This window comes from Aphelocoma coerulescens, chromosome 27 (genome assembly GCF_041296385.1).
Source record: "Aphelocoma coerulescens isolate FSJ_1873_10779 chromosome 27, UR_Acoe_1.0, whole genome shotgun sequence".
Taxonomy (NCBI): Eukaryota; Metazoa; Chordata; class Aves; order Passeriformes; family Corvidae; genus Aphelocoma; species Aphelocoma coerulescens.
This window is the reverse complement of record NC_091040.1, coordinates 4,513,395-4,520,040: the sequence shown is the minus strand read 5'-3', so window position 1 is coordinate 4,520,040 and position 6,646 is coordinate 4,513,395. Positions and strand designations below refer to the sequence as shown.

Sequence of the window (6,646 nt, the reverse complement as noted above, 5' to 3'; positions counted from 1 at the left end):
GAGGAAAGTAACTTGAAAAAGGTTGTGAATTAAGGTAAAGACAATGGGATTACTCACCAATACCATCAGAGGAAAAACCAGGCTTGACTTGGAGAACATTCATCCTATTTGGAGAAACAGGAAAAAAAAAAAAAAAGGCACTAAAATGCCTTCATTCCATCCCCACCTCTTTTTCACTCTTTTCCTCTTCTTCATTCCTGGTTCTCCTATTTCCTCCACCCTTAAGCAGAACAGTGGGATGGAGAATGGGGGTTGCAGCTGGTACACAACAGTTTCTTTCTGTGTAATACTGCTGGACCTGAATAAGAAAATGCAGGAATTTGTCAGTTTGTCCCTAAGTCACGTTTTCCTGCTCCCGAATCACAATTGCTAGGCCCTGAGATTCAGTTTTTTGGAGGGATATGGAAAACCTGGCATAGAAAATCAGAGAAGTTTGACTCAAAGTTGTTGACTCATCCAGAGAAACTCTTCTACATCTCACAGCAGAGCAATACAAGAACATGGTGCCTTCAGTTCAATACATACTTATAGGAAGTCTCAACCTTTGCCTCAGCACCAGGCTGCTGAGCTGTAGAAGTGCATCTTGCATTGGCCCTGACACGAGGAGGCTGTGTCCCATCCCAGTCACCAGCAACGCTACACCAGAAGGGATTGATTCAGGGATGACAGCCTGAAGAGGCCAGCAGGATATATTGGCCTTTCTCCCTGAACATAAAGCAAGAAAGGGAGGGTAAAGGAGGCAGAGGCAGTGTTACAGTTCCCTGGACACTTCTCTACAAGGCTGAAGGCTGCATCATTCGGCTGGAGATTGGCTCCTTCTACAAGTACAACTGGCAACACTTTGGGGCTCAAGGACACACCAGGGGAGAGTCCCCTGGCCATGACCTGCACATGCTCTCAGGATGAGGGTCCCCAAGCTCAGACTGACACACATGTGCTTACACATAATTGCATGGAGCCAAACAAAAATCTGTGCCCTCATATAAGGCCAAGAAATGTCACCACCTGGGAACTCTGCTGTGGAGATACAGCATGTCCTGACACATGGGAGTCCCTGGGCATGTGGAAGTGAAGCACAAGAGTGATGCCCATTTCCTGACAATTTAGACAAAAAAAAAGCCCAAAGGAATTACACAGGTTCACGTTATGTGCCTGCATGGAATGCCACCGGCCCTTGATCAGAGCCTTTTGCCACTGCTGACGTTTTTCTGCCCTGGAAATTATTGAACCTCTCATCACAGCAAGGAAAACACATGGAATTAGCCAGGAAATGAAGAGGCCGCACTGCAGGAAACCAGGACACAGCCCCTGCCATTAGCTGGGATGGTGCACATTTGCCATGAGCTGGTCACAAAATTATTACTTCCACCAAGGTGCTGCTGGGCCTGAGGCAGTGCAGGACTGCTATAAAAGGCAGCCCAAGTCTCTGCTCTCACATCCACTTCTCTCACCTCCTCCTGCTCCTCAGGAATCAGGTGAGTGGGAAGCCTCCAATCCTTCTCCTCCTGCTTCCAGCCCAGCTCTTTCCTGGCTGGAGGTCTCAGCTGACCGGGGCTGTCAGAGCCCAGGGCTGGGAGCTGCTTCTGCTGGGAGAAGGCAGGGGGGAGAAGATCTTGTGCAGAGAGAGGCTGGGACTTGGCTGAGGTGGCTCCTGGGCTTTGAGGTGGGCAGTGCAGTGTGGGCCAGGAGGTGCCTTGGCTGCTGGGTGCTTGGGGGCAGTGGTGCTTCTCAAGCGTCCTAACATTCTGCTTCTCCCTGCCCTCTGTGCCAGGTGCACCTGTGACCCCGAGCCATGTCCTGCTGCCAGCCCTGCAACCCTTGCTGCCAGCCCTGCGGCCCCTGCCCGCTGGCCAACAGCTGCAATGAGTGCTGTGTCAGGCAGTGCCAGAGCTCCACCGTGGCCATCCAGCCCTCCCCAGTGGTGGTGACCCTGCCTGGGCCCATCCTCAGCTCCTTCCCACAGAACACCGTGGTGGGATCCTCCACCTCCGCTGCCGTTGGCAGCATCCTCAGCTCTGGCGGAGTGCCCATCAACTCTGGCGGCTTTGACATCTCCTGCATCACCAGCGGCTATGGCAGCAGATGTTGCCCCCCCTGCTAAATCTGCTGGCAACATCCTTGAGCAAGAATCTCCATGAGCTCAGAACATGGTTTTGGGCAGGGATAGAGCTTCAGGACATTGTGTTTAGAGCTTTGGACCATCTCTTCCTTCTTCTACTCTTCTCTCCTTTTCTGTCCCTCTTTCTCCAGGGCAGTCTCATATGGACCTGTCACCCTTCCTCCCTCTTCAGGGCAGTCCAAAGAACACCACAAGGGAGTTCCATCTTAGTGGCTGCTCCTGGTACTCTCTGTGAGCCATCTCCTTTTCTTCTTTAGACTTATTAAAGTTGCACTGCATTCAAGCCTTGGCCTCTGAGTCATCTATTTTTCTCTGGCAACTCTTCCAGTCTGCTCAAGAAAAAAGGTAGAGAAAGCAATGTGTGGGGCTTGCTGCAGTGGATTTTACTTTGTGCCCTTTTCCCTTGGAGCTGATGAAGAACATCCCTGGCTACTCGGCAGCTAAAGGCCATCATGGAGGCTATGGCTCCAAAGTGTTTCAGGAGTGGGGATGGGAAACAACAACGCCTGGGGACACCCCACGTCCTCATCTCTTCCCATCCTTCCTTCATTACCTGGCCTAGGGTCTGTGGCCAGCACACCTGGGAACAAGTGGATGAGATCCAAACATCACACAATCTCTCAGTGCCTGGCAGGGCCCAGCTGCTGCCCAGACACTCAGGACTGAGGTGATTCATAAGTTAGGATTGGTAACAACTCAATCTGTGCACTGGAGTTCCCATCGCCATGAACCTGACACCTCCATAAGGATCTAATGTTCTGTTCCAGGTGTCCATCTTCCCTGTGCAAATGACTTGTGGCTTCACTACTAATGCCAACATTTAGGAATGTTTTCAGCTGTACTTGAAAATTTCTGTTTGGTCCTTGGCCTTCAGCCCCAGGCAGGGCTCCAAATCTCATCATTCCCTGGCTATCCACATTCTCCTGGGTGCAGAAAATGAACTCCCAAAGACATTGCTGGGCTCCAAATACCAGCTCAGGTTCACAGCATTCTGTGATGCATGTGGCCTTCCACATATGCTCCTCCTTCCTAGATTGCTGGGCAGAGACAGCAGCTGGCTTTGTCCTTCTAACTGGGTGCTGGCACATCTTGCTGTGCCCAGAAATGAAGGCTACACCTGCTCCTAGTGAGACCTGTTGCCCAAGCACTGCTCTCAGTTGCCAGAACCAAATCATCTCCAGTTCCTCTTCACTGTGTGTGTGTCCCCCCAGGGGCAGCCCCTCCACCTGGCTCCATTTGGGAACCACAATATAAAAAAGGCAATAAGCTACTAGAGAGTGACCAAGGGAGGCCATGAGGATGGGGAAGGGTCTGGAGGATCCGTCTGAGGAGTGGCTGGGGTTGCTTGGCCCATTCAGCCTGGGGAAGATGAGACTGAGCTCAGACCTCATTGTGGCTTTGACATCCTTCTGAGGGGCAGCAGAGGGGCAAGAACCAAACTCTTCACTCTCATGACCAGTAACAGGACTTGAGGAAATGGCTGGAGCTGAGATGTGGGAGATTTAGGTTGGATATCAGGAAAATGTTCTTCACCCAGAGGGTTTTTGGTGGTTGAACACTGGAACAGGCTCCCCAGGGAAGTGCTCTCTGCACCAAACCTGATGGAGCTCAGGAAGTGTTTGGACAACACTCTCAGGTACTTGGTGGGACTCTTGGGGTGTCCTGTGCAGGGCCAGGAGTTGGACTTGATGCTCCTGATGGGTCCCTTCCAACTCAGTATCTTCTATGATTCTAGGATTCTATGATTGTGCTGAGAAAGTCTCAGTCCTCTTGGTAGATCCCATTTAATTACTAAAATACTGTGATGAGGTCCTGCCCAAGCCTCTGGTTCTCCAGGGAAAAAAGACTGCATTCCTTCAATCTTTCTCTTGGGGGATAGGTTTTTGTTTTGGGGTTTTTTTCTCTCAGGGAATTTTCTTCCTATTTGGTGCCAGGGAGATGATGAATGGACCATGATCAAGAGACTAAAGACATGACCAAGTGCCTCGGCATACTGTCAGAATTGTTCTGGGGATTGGAGGGGGGAAAGGGTGGGGGGATGGCGAAGTGAAGCAGTGTGGGTTTTGTCAGTTTGTTAGCTGGGGGTAGTTCAGTCTTTGCTGGGTTGGGAGAAGAGATGGTCATGTGGTGGTTCTTTGCCTTGGACCTCTCCTGCACAGTGATTTTTTTCCAACACTGCCGTGGGGCACCCCAAGACAGGCTGTGACTGTCACCAGCTTGTGAGCCCATTTGCTTGCAAGAGAGAAACACCAAGAGACCAACATGGTCCACCTGGGTGCCTGGGGGGTCATCCCTTCCCCCCTCCTCCCCTGAAGCTGCCACATGGAGGGCTGCCTGGAGCCAGAGCAACAGCCCCGCTGGAACTTTTCTGTGTAGGGTAGTACGACATTGAGATAAAGTCGGTCCACCTGGGTGCCTGGGGGGGTCATCCCTTCCCCCCTCCTCCCCTGAAGCTGCCACATGGAGGGCTGCCTGGAGCCAGAGCAACAGCCCCGCTGGAACTTTTCTGTGTAGGGTAGTACGACATTGTACCTCCCTTCCCAGCGTGTACCAGCTGCTGTTAGCAGTGCTGAAGACCGATCACGTCTCAGGTGGGTGCTGGGGGGAGTTGACCCTTCTTCCCTCTTCCTCATCTGAGCTGCCATCACAACCACAGAAGTCCCTGTCTTGCACCAGAGTGCCCCCTGAAACTGTGAGGGAGTCACTGCAGCCTCTCTGCCTCGACACGAGCCAACAGCACCTGCTGCTGGTTGTGGTTGTAACTACACCAAAGGGGAAAGTATTTGACAGGTGGGAAAAGGCTGTTATTGGGTTTTTCCTTTTTGTTCGTGTTGTTGCTGTTGTTGCTGTTGTTGTTGTTGCTTGTCTGTCTTGTTATATGTGTGTACATATATGTTCTAGTAAAGAACTGTTATTTCTTTTCCCATCTCTTTGCCTGAAAGCCCTGTTAATTTCAAACTTATAATAATTTCGAGGGAGGGTGTCATTTTTCCATTTCAGGAAGGTTCCTGCCTTCCTTGGCAAACACCTGTATTTAAACCAGGACACTTTCCTCAGCACATGTTCTTCAGCCCTTTGGTCATCTTTGACACAAACAACAGGGTGGGAGCAGCTGCTGGATCAGGATCAGCGAAGGCCACACCAGGGGCCTTGGATTAAGCAATGCCTTTGCTGCTGCAGAAGGGCCAGTCAGCAGGAGAACCACCTGGGTGAAGATGACCCCAAAACCTGGGTGAAGATGACCCCAAAACCATGGTCATCACCATGACCACATGACCAAGGCTTGCAGGAAGCAGATTTTCTTTTTCATGACAAGGCGTAACAGAGCAATTTGCGCATAGTGGGTGTCTTGGTTTGAAAGATAGGTGTTTGACAAGGAGAGCAGGAGCCTCTCTTGGAATGGAAAATATGATCCCCTTCTCTCAGAATTATTTTAACTCTGAAATTAAGGGGCTTTCAGGAAAAGATATGGGAAAAGGAATAACCGTTTTTTATTAGTGTGTGTATGTATAGCGAGGCAAACAAACAACAACAATGGTAACAACAACAAAGAAGAACATAAAACCCGATAAGCAGTCTCTTCCCGCTCTTGAAGCACTTTCCCCTCGGTGCAGTTCTGCTCACGGCCGCCAGGGGCGCTGGTGGCTCCCGGCGGGGCAGGGCGGGTGCGGTGATTCCCCCGCGCCTGCAGGGGGCGCTGTGGCGCGAGGTCGGGCATCCCTTTCAGGTGGACAATGGCGAGCGCAGCCAGTGGAAGGGATGGGAAAGGGGCTCCTTCACAAACCCTCAGGGACAGCCAGGCCCGGTACCCCCTCTGGATAGCAGAAGGAGCTGTAGCAGGAACCTCGGAGTAGCAAGCTGGAACGGCAGGGCGGGCTCACCCAGGGGAGCGATCAAGAGGTAGCAGACACTCTGCAGCTGTAGCTGGAACTGCAGGGTGTCCCAGCAGGCAGGGGATGCAGACTACAGTGTAGCAAAAATGCAGAGCAGTGGCAGAGAAACGGCGGGGGCTGGGCAGAGGCAGCCCAGCTCCTGAACATGGCAGAGAGAGACTGCCTGGGAGGGAAAAGGGGCTCAGGGATCTCAGGGTTTCCCCTGAGGCACCTGAGCAGATGGTAAAGGGTCCCCTGTCTGGTAAGGCAGGGTGTTAATAAGGCCCCAGTGCAACGGCTGCTCTTACAAGCAGAGCTCCACTCATGGTGGGAGAAGGCAGCAGAAGACAGAACCCCACAGTGGTGGTGAATTCCTCCCATAGTGACTGCAGCCTCCTTCCCCTCTGAATGCCTAGAACACAAGAGAGCTCCCAGCTTCCCCAGCCCCTGTTTTTCCCAGCCCAATTCTCTCAGTACCTCTGCCCCGCCAAGAGAAACTCTCATATAAGAGAAGTTCGGTCAGGTGCTCTCCTCCCCTTGCTTGGCAACTTCTTTTGTCTCTCTTAAGTACCTGGTCATTATTGTTCCTTAGCAACAAAATGGGGGAAAACTCCCTTAGAGAAAGAAAAACAAAAGGAAAAACCCTCCAACCTCC

The 6,646-nt window shown here is 51.8% G+C and overlaps 1 pseudogene; it reads left to right on the top strand.

Moving 5' to 3' along the window:
• The first annotated feature begins 1,339 nt into the window (after window positions 1-1,339).
• LOC138099316 (feather keratin Cos1-2-like) lies at window positions 1,340-2,101 on the top strand (annotated as a pseudogene).
• The last annotated feature ends 4,545 nt before the right edge of the window (window positions 2,102-6,646 follow it).